Genomic DNA, 14,617 nt, shown 5'->3' on the forward strand with positions numbered 1-14,617 from the left:
GTGACCGCTCTCTCTGTACCGGACGCGGCGGTGACCGCTCTCTCTGTACCGGACGCGGCGGTGACCGCTCTCTCTGTTCCTGACGCGGCGGTGACCGCGCTCTCTGTTCCTGACGCGGCGGTGACCGCTCTCTCTGTTCCGGACGCGGCGGTGACCGCTCTCTCTGTTCCTGACGCGGCGGTGACCGCGCTCTCTGTTCCTGACGCGGCGGTGACCGCTCTCTCTGTTCCTGACGCGGCGGTGACCGCTCTCTCTGTTCCTGACGCGGCGGTGACCGCTCTCTCTGTTCCTGACGCGGCGGTGACCGCTCTCTCTGTTCCGGACGCGGCGGTGACCGCTCTCTCTGTTCCTGACGCGGCGGTGACCGCGCTCTCTGTTCCTGACGCGGCGGTGACCGCGCTCTCTTTTCCTGACGCGGCGGTGACCGCGCTCTCTGTTCCTGACGCGGCGGTGACCGCGCTCTCTGTTCCTGACGCGGCGGTGACCGCTCTCTCTGTTCCGGACGCGGCGGTGACCGCTCTCTCTGTTCCTGACGCGGCGGTGACCGCGCTCTCTGTTCCGGACGCGGCGGTGACCGCTCTCTCTGTTCCTGACGCGGCGGTGACCGCTCTCTCTGTTCCGGACGTGGCGGTGACCGCTCTCTCTGTTCCTGACGCGGCGGTGACCGCGCTCTCTGTTCCGGACGCGGCGGTGACCGCTGACGTTCCTCTGGCAGCGAGGCCAGCTCGCGTTCCTCTGGCGGCAGTGTCCGCTGATGTTCATCTGGCGGCGAGGCCAGCTCGCGTTCCTCTGGCGGTGAGGTCCGCTCACGTGACTCCGCTGCACGGGCCTGGCCCGCCATCCCTCCCCCTGATTCGCCTTCCCCCGTTCCTCCTCCCTCCAGATTTTTTTTTCTCGGCCTTATGGAACGTCTGGAAGCCGTTCCTTGAGGAGGGGGTACTGTCATGACTCTGGGCTGTGTGTTTTCCATTCCCCACCAGAGGTCACTGTCTCCCTTTCTCCCGCACCCCACTCCACCAATTGTGCACACCTGTCTCATCACACACACCTGTCATTCTCTGATCACACAGCTGTCTCCAATCACCTAGCACTATATTAGTCTCCCCTTTCCCACCACTCGTCCTGGTTGCATTGTTTCCTGTATGCTGTCTTCTGTGTGGTTTGTTATCCTGGCTCCTAGACCGTGTTTCCTGTTTTGTTTATCTTTGGTTTTGTATTCTAGTCGTGTTGTGCCGTGTTGGCCTTTTGTTTTATTTGTTGGTTTTGTGTGTTTTGTTTATTGTTTAACTAATAAATTCACCTTCCCTGCATTTTGGACCCTGACCTCATCTCTGATTCGTGACAGTAGTCAAATGAAGCACCTACACACATTCACTTCCTACACATCCAAATCATTTAGAGAATCTGCAATGTACTTAACATTCATGTTGATTTTACATATAGCCTTCCATCGGTGCATGATTATGGCAGCAACCATGTTGCATGTTGCATATATTCAAGCTTTAGTTAATTTGCTGGGTCACTCCATGTCAATAAATAGTAATCTTTGTTGCATTATGTACCCCCCCACTGTACTGTGATTATTGGTTTCTCCCCCTTGTTAGTGTGATTCCTTTCAGCTGTCTAGTTAATCAGTCTGTCTTTAAATATTGGTGTGTTTGCTATGTTGGTTGTCGGTCGATGTTGAATTCTCCTTGGTTCCTGTGTTCTCCTGTGTTCTATGTACCTTCATGTGGATTATTAAAACTATTTTCGTTTTATTACTTCGTTGTTCGTGTGCTTCGTCTGAATCGTGAGAGTTCGACCGACCTAAACAGCCCCCCCCTCTGAGTCCTGGACTCCGCCTGGGCCCTCCGACCCTGTGGCTCCACCCCGTCTCTCAGCTCCCTTGTCTCCACCGTCGCCCGTCGGTCCACCAGCTCCACGGGGCTTCGTCCCTCTGGCTCTGCCCTGGTCAGTCGTCGCCCCACCTTCGCCTCTGGACTCTACTCCTCCGGCTGCGCCGCGTCGCTCCGTCCCACCGGCTCTGTGGACCTCCTCCCTCCCATGGGCACAGCCTCGGCCCTCTGTCGCTCCGGCTCTGCCGCCGACCTCCGGATCTCCGTCTTCGCCTTGGTCGCCAGAGCCTTGGGTTCCGCCTTGGCCCTCCAGATCCTCGGTGTCGCCCATGACCATCGGCTTTCTGTCTCCGCCTCGGGCTCTACCACCACCTGCTCCGCCTCCGTCGGTCGGCCCCCTGGAGTCGCCAGCCCTTCCTCCACCATGGCTCCTCCCTCCATCGGCTCCACCGTGGGATTCCATCATAGCTGTGGTCTGGGTCTCACCTGGCTCCTCCTGCTCCAGCCCCCTTCTGTATCCTCCTTGGCTCCTCCCTCCGTCATCACCTCCCTGGACTGTCCTGTTTCAGTGTTCCTGTCTCCTCCTGGGAGTCCGTCCTCCGCCGAAGCCACCTCCTGAAACTCTGTTTTGTTTGTTTTCCTTGTTTGTCGGCGCGAGGATGCGCCTTCCGGGAGGGGGATGTAATGTCACACCCCTGGACTGTCGATGTTGGTTTCTCCCAGTGTCCCCCACCACCGTACTGTGATTATTGGTTTCTCCCCCTTGTTAGTGTGATTCCTTTCAGCTGTCTAGTTACACTGCAAAAAATGCTTTTCTAGCTTAGATTTTTTTGTCTTGTTTCCAGCCAAAATATCTAAAAATTCTTAAATCAAGAAGGATTTTCTAGATGAGTAAAAATGATTGTCTTGTTTTCAGAAAAAAAAGTCAAAATTAAGTGCATTTTTGCTTGAAACAAGCAAAATAATCTGCCAGTGGGGTAAGAAAAAAAAATCTTGTTTTCTGTTTGAAATAAGATTTTTTTTCCTTACCCCATTGGCAGATTATTTTGCTTGTTCTAAGCAAAAACTCACTAAATTTTGACTTTTTTTTTCTGAAAACAAGAAAATAATTTTTACTTGTCTAAAAAATCCTTCTTGATTTAAGATTTTTAAGATATTTTTGCTGGAAACAAGACAGAACATCTAAGTAAGAAAAGCATTTTTTTGCAGTGTAATCAGTCTGTCTTTAAATATTGGTGTGTTTGCTATGTTGGTTGTCGGTCGATGTTGTATTCTCCTTGGTTCCTGTGTTCTCCTGCGTTCTATGTACCTTCATGTTGATTATTAAAACCCTTTTCGTTTTATTACTTCGTTGTTCGTGTGCTTCGTCTGAATCATGACAGTCTGTAACTCAAGAAGAATAAAATATATCTAAACACCTTTTTAGATATTGGGTCTTAACAAACTTTACTTTTGTCATTTTATTTGTAAAGCCCTATGACATTCGGTTTCAGAGATACTGGAATTTTAATATGGGTCCAGGAGTAAATCATTAAAATGTAGACATTTTCAGTGATCAAAAACCAAATGTGTGTAAGTTTGCAAAAATATGATACTTATTTTGTTTTAGAGAGGAATGTCTGAAGAACAATTATTGTTGAAACTAGAGATGTATCTTTCCTTCTGTCAAGACAACTTCACTGAACATACCTGCCTGAGCACCATAAATATTATTTTTCCAAAGTTTGTGTGCTTATAACTCAAGCTGTATTAAAGATATCGCAATATGATTTTAGATTCTAGTTCTTATTAAACATTTATTTTGGAATCTTAAATTTTAAGGCCCTACATCATTCAATCCCAGAGATATGGGGATCTCAATGAGGCTCCATGTCCAGATTGTTGAATATTATCCATTTTCAGTGGTTGAAAACCTAATGTTGGTCAATTTGTATACAGCTGATACTTATTTTATTTAAAGAACAATGTCTGAAGAAGAAATAATGTTAAAATTAGAATTGTATCTTGTTTCCCTCTATCAAAACAATTGCAATACCTGTCTAGGTGCTAAAAGTGAACTTGGAATACATGGGTATGAATCCTGTGAAAAATATGACTCCCAATGAAAGAGCTGAAAGAAGACAGACTGAAAAACAAGCTAAAACGGCATGCTTGCAATTGTATTTTTACATCACATTCCCTTTTGTTCATACTATCAGATAAGTTTAGGTGTAGTGCAGATGGTATGTTATTTTAAAACATCACAAAGCATTAGAGTTATAGTGCACTTAACGGACATTTCAAGTCAGAACTGTGACACGTACAAAACCAACGTCACATAAAACGTACTATATGTATGTCCATCTGTTCTGGGGGAAACTGCAGTGGTATGTACTTATTAGTAGTACCTAGGGCTGTAGTCAAGACCACCTTTGTCGAGTCCAAGACAAGTCCAAGACCAGGACTAGTCGAGTCCAAGTCAAGACCGAGTCCAAAGAGGTTCGAGTCCAAGACAAGACCGAGTCCAAAAAAGTTCGAGTCCGAGTCAAGACCGAGTCCAGGACAGGAAAAAAAGCCGTATGCATGACATCATCAAGACAATCATTTTGGGTTATTATTTGTTGATCTAAAAGCAAAAACAGTGTCACAACTAGACTTGTAGTCAAGACCGCCTAAACCCGAGACCAAGACACTACCAAGACCAGAAGGGATCGAGACCAAGACAAGACCAAGACCAAGACCAAGACCAAGACCAAGACAGACCATGTCAAGACCAAGACCAAGTCGAGACCAAGACCGATACCAAGTCGAGACCGGAGAAAAAAAAAAAAAGACTAGTGTTGAAGCCGAGGTTAATTTAGTTTAGCTTTTTAAAATTTGTTTTATTTTGGTATAGTTTTCAAATTTTCAGTAAAATTTAGTTTAGTTTTTATTAGTTTCATTAACATTTTTTTTAGTTTTAGTTTAGTTTCTATTTTGTGAACACATTTCTATTTAGTTTTTATATAGTTTAGTTTCAGTTTTAGTTTTTTTTTTTTAGATTAAATAGAGATCACAATTTCCTCGCAATTCTAAACTAAGCAAAATAATGTGAGACAAAATATTAATTGCTTCAGTCTATTTAAAAGTGTTTAATTCATTTTAATGAATTCTTAATAATTTAATACATAATATTTATATTTAAAATAGAATATGTTTAACACACCGATTTTTTATATTACATTTATGAAAAAGTGGTTTGAATGAATAAATGACATGCTCACAAAAACATCACTGGATGAATCTGCATTTTTGAATCAATCTCTATTCGTTGACAAATACATTTTTTAACAGTTGTTTCCATCTAGTGGCGAAACAATGCAATCGACACAAACATTATTTGAAGCGCCAATTGCTTTCAAAAGATGACGTGCTCTGTTTTAATTTCTACCATAGACATCACATCAGTGTTTATATCCAAACTATTACCTTTAATCATAATATTGCTGTGATAATATGAATGACTGGGTAACAACACCCATGATTTTTAAGTATAGACATTCCACTTGATATCATATAATCTATTAATCTAAAGAAAACAGAATGATGACATATGGTGATACCTCATAATAGCAGTGTTAGAACTGATATACAAACACCAACCCACTACTATTACCAATGCTCGGTACTAGTACTGAGCATTTAAGCAACTAAATTACAATATAGCTTCACTGCAGATGTACAGTAGTGTAGAAAAGAAGTGACCAGTAGGGGAGAGCGGGGCACAACCTAACACTTTTTGAATTTCGCGGTTTATGTAAATCCACTTGGGGTTCAGAGTACAATTTTTATCCACATTATTTTCACATTTGTCTAGTACAAATATATCGCTTTGTTTCATATTTACAGTGTATACGTTTTTCGTTATTTACCTCAAAAGAAAGGAAGTGAAACGTGACAACATGCCCCATAGATGGGGTACATTGTAACATCTGAGGGGCACGTTGTAACACGACCATATGACAGCTTAAAATGTTATCTGATCAAATGAAAAAAAATATTCACAACAAACTAAAATACATGTGTTAACTTTTTCAAATGAAGTAATGACGTTTTTAAAAAAAATAAAAATGGTCTAATTTTGGAGTTTGACAATGAACATATCGCGACGATGCTTTGAACGGTCCTGATCGCAACACACAGCGGTACAGTAGTTCAAAACAACGTGGACAAATAAATGAAACACATATAGACATTCAGAAAAACATTCCCGTCCCTCCACACACAGCTCTCATAGAACACGACACACATAAACCAGCTAAAATGCTTTACATGTCTTGAAATAATAACATCTGAACATTAAACATTGATTGTCAGCCTTTATTCACCTGTTTCTTGTGGTTTCTTATCAAAATCCTTAGAAGTCAATAGTGTAAATTGCACCGCTTATGTCATGTTAGAGTGTGTGTGAATCAATGAAAATTAACGTTAGCAGGGCACGCAGATGCAGAGCGTGCCGTGCAAATATAATCTAGTGTGTGATTGGTTATTACTTTTTTGTTTTGTTTTTTTGTTTTTGTGATTGGTTATTGGTAGTGATGGGTCGTTCGGGCAGATGACGTGACGAAAAATAATATTTTAATTAAATTCGGGCGGGTGAAATGAAAAAATGTAAATTATAAACAGTTTAAAATGTGTGCTTACTGGGAACATAATAAAGACACCTGGACTCGGTCGAGACCAAAAGCCATATTTGGCAAGACCAGTGGCCGAGACCGAGACAAGTCCGAGTCTGAATACCAGCGAGTCCGAGACAAGTCCGAGACCATAAAAAAACGGTCTCGAGACCGGACTCGAGTCCAAGACCGGACTCGAGTACTACAGCCCTGGTAGTACCCTGCACAGGTATGATTCAGTCATGAGACCAGGTTGCAATTTTAAAGGTTCAATGCCTTCTTATCTACTTGCTACAGCCCAGTGAGGAAAGCTTTGATTGGGGTCGGGTGGGAAACAGCTTGGCTACCTCATTCACCGACTGCATCGGCTGCTTCATTTCAATACTGATCAAATGTGCAGTTCAAAACAACAATGCTTCCATGCCAATCTTACAGGCAGCTATTTTGGTCTTTTTGACCTATGAAGGAGATCTCGTTGGGTAACTGAGCCATCAAGCTATTAGTTCTCCCTGGCACACACTTCACTTTCTCCCATGCAGCTCTTACAGAGAAAAAAAAAAAAAAAAAAAAAACATCTAGGGGACACTGCTACAACACAAGGGATCATCCGAGGTAAAAATACCAGAGAAGGAGGAGGAGGGGGAGGAGAGGGACCACAGAGTTCTCTTTGGTCTTTTACATACTTCAGACGGCTGGGTACAGACATTATTTTCTGTGATATTTTCACCCATACCAGAGGTTACTCCAGGCTGTGCAAGGTTCTTTAAAGGCTTTTAAATGCTATTAAAAACTCGACCCACACAAACATTGTGACAAATGTTGTTTTTAGGCATGGTACAGTTTAAACTTCAGCATGCTGTATATACATACTAATATACTTTAAATGGAAATGTAATATAAATTAAATTCACATTAAAGCAATGAGCTGAACTCAATAATATTTTTGACCAAAGTTTTTAAAATATGTTCAGAGTGTACTGAATGTACTGACTAATGTATTCTTTAATGTCATTTCTATTAAAAAATGTGTATCATTTATTTAAATGTATTTGTGAATAAACATTTGTACACATTTGTATAACACACTTGTAATGATGTGTGTTGGGGAAAGTTAATTTTAAAAAGTAATGCATTACAAAATTGTTTTAGGCCCTAAAACTGTACTACTTATATTACTTTTTATGTAGTGCAATTTTTTTACTAGTTACTTTTTATGGAAAGTAATTTGTTACGTTACTTTTGTGTTACCTACAGTACGGTTTATTAAAATAGGACAATATTTGGCTAAGATACAGCTATTTGAAAATCTGAAATCTGAGGGTGCAAAAAATCGAAATATTGAGAAATCGCCAAGTTGTACAAATGAAGTTCTTATCAATGCATATTTTTAATAAAAAATTAGGTTTAGATATATTTCTGGTAAAATATCTTCATGGAACATGATCTTTACTTAATATCCTAATGACTTTTGTCATAGAAGAAAAATCCATTTTGACCTATACAGTGCTTTTCTGGCTATTGATACAAATATACCCGTGCTACTTAAGACTGGTTTTGTGATCCAGTGACACATTTAGTCTAAAACTACAACCATCATAACCACCATGTTTACACATATCACTTCTGCATTTACTCCCAATTTCTCTCAACATGGGGACAGAAGAGCTGCTATTCAATAAATGGGAAAACAAAGTAACTGATGTTACTTATTTAAAAAAGTAAATAAGATATTTTTCATGTAAATTAAAAAGTAAATGCATTACTTTCGCAATCACCTGAAAAAGTAATCTAATTTCATAATTTGTAATGCATTATCCCTAATGTAATGTAATGTACATTTAAAATTCAGTAACTTTAAATGTAATATTGAATCCATACTAAAGTTAAAATTATAATCAAGTACCTTTTTAAAAATAAATCTTTAAAAATATTTGAACTACACTACAAGTGCACACTGAATACAATTAAGTGCACATCTTTTTTCACAAGAGTATATAGGACACTTAGGGCGAGAGTAATGAGGAATAAACTTCACTTTGTGCTGACCAAATGCCCATTAAATAGCCATGAAGTTGTGGTCACGTGACAGATGGGCTGTGAGAACATTTTTTTAGGTCACAGAAATGACACCTGTAACAGATTGATCACTCCTGCAGATTGCACTATTAAATATTTATGACACAATCATTGGAAATTAATCCATAATGTGAGTGTTCAAATGATAACAACACATCCAAGGAGGCCTAATATTTTTTCAAAGAAATTAGGTTCAGATATTAAATGGCAACATCTAGATATAGCAATCAAGATATTTAAACAATAAGATATTCAAAGTTATGTCTCACTTAAAATCTGATGTCATACATCTAAACATGTGCAAGATAGCAGTTTACATCATTTTGCAGAACAGGTACAATAAAGTAAATAATAAATGAGCTAAACTGCATGTCGACCCTTCCTGTGTATTGTGCATTGGCCTCCCGGGTTATATTGGCAATATAATGCAACATATATGGGAAATGTGAATAATTAATTCTCATAAATGTCAGCAACACTCATCTATAAAAACTGAAGAATTATTACAAATAAAATCTGAATTATTCCAAAAAAAGTTTAGTTTGAAAGAGTCAAATAAATTAATAAATACATAAATTTAGAATATATCTTAAAAAAGTGCAAATTTTTCACTTTCAAAGTTAGTGCATATAGAAACTGGGAACATTTGATGTGCATACATGATGAAGACAAGAAAATGCACTGCGTACAGGAATAATTAATTAATGATGGAAAATGAAGTCATTCCTAAAGTGAGCAATCTACATCCAAGATATTCTGACAAGTTACCCAGCGACAGAGCAACATGCCTCCTCCACAAGCATTGCTCATTAGCAGCCTTATCTTCACAAGTGCACATCTGACGGTTTCATCCTGTTCCAGTGTGTGCCCCAGCTCTCAGCAGAGGTTACTGGAGTTTATTGACCGATAGTAACCGGCTATGAGAGAGGAGCTGGGCTGCTGGCAGTACCTTTGCTAGCTCTCTCTTTCCTCTAAGTATGGATTACAAAGATTTGTTAGACAGCTCAAAGGCCCGGTTTCTATTGCAGTAGAGTGATAATACACAAGCCGAAGGTGCGCATCGCTTTCTATTGCTTTTCGGTAAAACAAAGCTAGAAGCTGTTGATAGCACGTCAGATAAACTTGCTTTAAGTCAACATGAAAACATAATTGGTTCTATGTACTTTCCTAATATATTTCCTACTAGTGATGCATCAGTGAACATTATTCCACAAATAAAGAGCATACTACTAATAATACTATTTCTCCAGTATGCAGTATGGATTTCCTGTGTGCATAAAATACTTGAATGTGCTACCACGTTTGCCATAATGTGCATTACACAGCAAAGCACACTGCATGGAATATTTGTTTACCGCAATGCACTAGACCTGACCTCCCCTTTCCAGAGGCTCAAATGAACTGAAAGTAATATCAGCCACATCCTTTTCTGAACTCATTCAAAGACTGGAAACACAAATTAGTTTTCATTTCCAAAATGGTAACTGAATGTCGTTTGTGGAATTAAAAACACGAACATAATGAAGTCACATGACAAATGCAATAAGGTCATGTGACAACAATGTAGCATACTACTGTGAAATGTTTTGTTGTTGCATAGTTCTTATTTTTTAGTATGTAGTATTTTAAACAGTGCTACTACTCAAGTCCAAATGTATCGCTTTTTCAAAATATTTCACCAAAATATAACAACTTCCACATCTGAACCGACTTTCTCCTTAGATTGGCGTCACCACCCTTGTGAAAAAGAAGTGCAATTTACAGTGCCTTGCAGAAGTATTTAGTTTTTTCATGTTAATCTGCTTTAAATTACTTTTTCCCCCCATTAATCTACACTTCATACACTATTATGACAAAGCAAAAACATAATTGTCACAACTTCGTAAATGTATTTAAAAAAAAAACTAAATAAGTACATTGCATAAGTATTCATACCCTTAACTCAGCACTGAAGCACCTGTATAGCCTCAAGTCTTTTTGGGTAATCTTTGTACATCAGCATTTGGCAATTATCTGCCATTTTCTCCTAACCTCTTCACCTCTCAAGCTCTTTCAAGTTGGATGGGGGCAAACGCACATTAATTTCCAGGGTCTGGCTGGGCCACTCAAGGACATGTGTGCTTAGGGTCATTGTCCTGTTGGAAGGTGAACCTTCTGCCCAGTCTGAGGTTCTGAATGCTCTGGACTGGGTTTTCATGAAGGCTATCTCTATATTTTGCTGTGTGTCTTCACTGAGGAGAGGATTGAGTCTTGCCACACCACCATAAAGCCCAGATCGGTGGAGTGCTGCAGTGATATTTGTCGTTATGATCATGGAGCTCAACTAAAGTGACCATCAGGATCCTGGTCACCACTCTAACCAAAGCTCTTCTCCATCAATTGCTCAATTTGGCCAGCTATAGGAAAAAGGCCAGCTCTAAGAAAAGTCCTGGTGGTTTCAAATTCTGTGAACCTTCAATGCAGCAGATTTTTTTTTTTCTAAACTCTTCCGAAGATCTGTGGCTTTATGCAATCCTGTTTCTGAGCTCTAACAGGCTCTACAAGTTTTTTTTTTCTTTTTTTTTTTTCTGATATGCATTTTCAGCTGTTAGACCTTTTATTAAGTTGTGTGTGCCTTACCAAAACATACCCATTCAACTGAATTTGCAAAAGGTTAACTTCACTCGAAGCGTTTACTCTACAAGCAATATGAATGCTCCTGAGCAAAATGTCAACTGTCCCAGATAAAGGTATGAATACTTATGCAATGTAAGTTTTTTTTATTTTTATTAATTTTGCAAAGATGTTAAAAACCTATTTTTGCTTTGGCATTATGGAGTATGGAAATGGAAATAATATACTTTAAAATAGCATACTCAAGTGTGAACTGAATGTAATGTTTTTAGACACATAAAGTGCATGCTATTTACAGTTAAATAACAATGTATTATAATTTTAGTTTATATACATTTCAATGCAATTAGTTGAACTAGAGTGCTTTTTGACTCACTTAAGTAAGACTGTAATTTCATAATTACTTTTATTGTCTTGGTTAAAGTTTACTACCGAATGTATTGATAAGCATTCATGGTAAACTAAAATATACTATAGTCTTGTATTACATGCATTTAAATATATTTGTAATTACACATTTGCAATGATAAACCTAAAATTGAGTACATTTAAAATATATTAACTTCATCAGTACTTCACCAGCACATTAGCATGTTAGTTAACACATTAGAATAAGTGACCTTGTTTTAGTGATTACATAAATGATTATTCAGATTATTTTTACATTGCAACAACATGCACTGTTAAAAAATGTATTCAAATGTGTCATTAAAGTGCACTCTCTTCAAGTATGCTTAAGTGGCCTTTTAATTTGATTAATATTGTACTACCTGCAAGTACAGTTTTTTTTTGTATTTTAAGATTAGAAAAACACTACAAGTGCACATTTAAGATAAATCTTTCTCATTTTTCAGCTTTTCCTCTCAAATCGTCCAACTCAGATTGTTTTATCTCATTGAACATGATATTTCACTTTAAAATAGAACACTTTACAGAAATATGATAGTTAATGCATGCCTTTTCATGCAACTCAAGACTAGCTGCTCGAAGTTTTAAACTTCCAATTTGCATTGAGACTCGTATAGCATTTTAGATTCTTTACCATATATAAGAGCTTATGTGTAATACTCATAATTGTATTTCAATGCATACATTCAATGCCTTTTTTAATAAAAAAAAAAGGTTTGTTAACCTAGTTAGCTGAATCAAATGAAACACATCACATCAGCTGCATAAATGTTTTAGTCCATGTGTTCAGCCCAGAGGCTCTGAAAGCTTTGATCGCTGCTGTAGTCCAACAACACAAAACACCAAAATCAAATAGGCCCTGTTCACATCTGCTCCATACTTTCACTATGTCACATCATCATGGTTCTATCCCCGATCATTTCATGACAAGATCCTTTCATCCATGCCCGGCTGTTTGCCAGTCCAGAGCATTTGCTGCCTGTCTCCAATACTGAATGCATGATATGGAGGCAGGGCTGTGTGTTGAGCATTCTGTTCTTTTTGAGGAAGGCCAGAAAAAGCTGATGGCAATCTAAGAGGATTGAACCAAAGTCGATGAGTGAGCCACCACAACGATGAGCCAGTTGGCTATGGGACCTGGACTCATGTATATTTCACGAGAAGAAGCGACACTAGAGTGTGGCATTGAAGTTTCACTGAAACTTGCTTCTGGATTTCAGGCAAAAGTTTCCACATTTGAGAGTGTAATTATTCACAATGCAGTACAATTTGAATGAATAAGTTCAACTGACTTTAAAATAAATAATTGAATCAGAAATGAAAATTCAATTTTTTTTCTCTCAAGCATGCTGTTACGTATAGATTCTTCCATTTTCTTCTTCACAAGGAAAATGGTCATTTATGGAGGCAACCATAAAAGCGTCATATGAAAGTAGTCCATATGATGACAAAATGGCATAATTAATTTATTTTACTTATTATTTCATTCTCAGACCAATTTCCCAAATTGAACAGAAACACTTTGTTTCCAGCCAAAATATCTTACAATTCTTAAATCAGGAAGGATTTTCTAGACGAGCAAAAGTCAAAGTCAAAATTAAGTGTGTTTTTGCTTGAAACAAGCAAAATAAACTGCCAATGAAGTAAGAAAAATAATCTTGTTTTCTGTTTGAAATAAGATTTGTTTGACTTGTGACTTGTTTTTTTTTCTGAAAACAAGAAAACCTTTCTTTTCTCAAAAGGTTCTTTGTGGTGAAAGAAGGTTATTCAGATTATAAAAAAGGTAAGAAAGAGATGGTTCTTCAAAGAACCTTTGACTAAATGGCTCTTTGTGGAAGCAAAAATGGTTCTTCTATGGCATCTCTGTGAAGAACCTTTTAAAGTTTCTTACAAAATGAAATATTTTGAGACCAATAGTTCTACACATACAGTGCCCTCCACTTATATTGGCACTCCTGGTAAATATGAGCAAAAGTGGATGTGAAAATAAATCTGCATAATTTATCCTTTTGATCTTTCATTCAAAAAATTCACAAAATTCTAACCTGTCATTGAAGTAAAACTATAGAACCTAGGGGCAAAATCTCATTGTGAAATAAATGTTTTTCTCTAGTTCACGTTGGCCACTATTATTGGCACCCAATTATTGCAACATCCTTTTCCCAAGATAACAGTTCTGAGTTTTCTCCAACAATGTCTAATGAGCTTGGAGAACACCTGACAAGAGAATAATCCTTCAAACAGAATCTCTCTAGATTCTCCAGAATCTCTCTCTTCCCAGCTTCATGTTGGTTGGTGCTTCTTTTCTTCAGTTTCTATACAGGGTTCAGGTCAGGGAACTGGGATGGCCATGGTAGAAGCTTCATTCTGTGCTCAGTGACACAATTTTGTGTTGATCTTGATGTTGGTTTTGGGTCATCATCCTGCTGGAAGATGCAACCATGGCCCATTATAAGATTTCTAACAGAGGCAGTCAGGTTTTGATTTTTTATCTGCTGGTATTTGATAGAATCCATGAAGCCATGTATCTAAACAAGATGTCCAGGACCTCCCAGAAGAACAGGTCCACAAAGACCCAGCAGTATTTTTAATTGTTCTATTTTGTGAAGCTCAACAAACTTGTTCTGCACATCAGAACTACATTCTTTGGTTTTACTTCTTGTGATGGATGATTAAGGGAATTTGGCTTTTGTGTTCCTCATATTTATAATCCTCTAGAACAGAAAGTCATGGCTGGACAATTTTATACTCCTAGCCACCCTGGTGTCCTAAAAAAAATTGTAATATTAATGGGAATATACTTTAGAGATATTTTACTTAGATTGTGGCCAATGTGAACTAGAGAAAAACATTTATTTCATAATGAGATCCCCCCCCCCCCATTTTCCCTCGTTTTACTTCAATGAAAGGTTACAATTTTGTGAATTTTTCGAATGAAAGATCTAAAGGATAAACGATGCAGATTTATTTTCACAGTCACCTTTGCTCATATTTACTAAGGGTGCCAATATTAGTGGAGGGCACTGTATACATATATTTGTATTAATT

The sequence above is a fragment of the Garra rufa genome, chromosome 14, assembly GCF_049309525.1.
Source record: "Garra rufa chromosome 14, GarRuf1.0, whole genome shotgun sequence".
Lineage (NCBI taxonomy): Eukaryota > Metazoa > Chordata > Actinopteri > Cypriniformes > Cyprinidae > Garra > Garra rufa.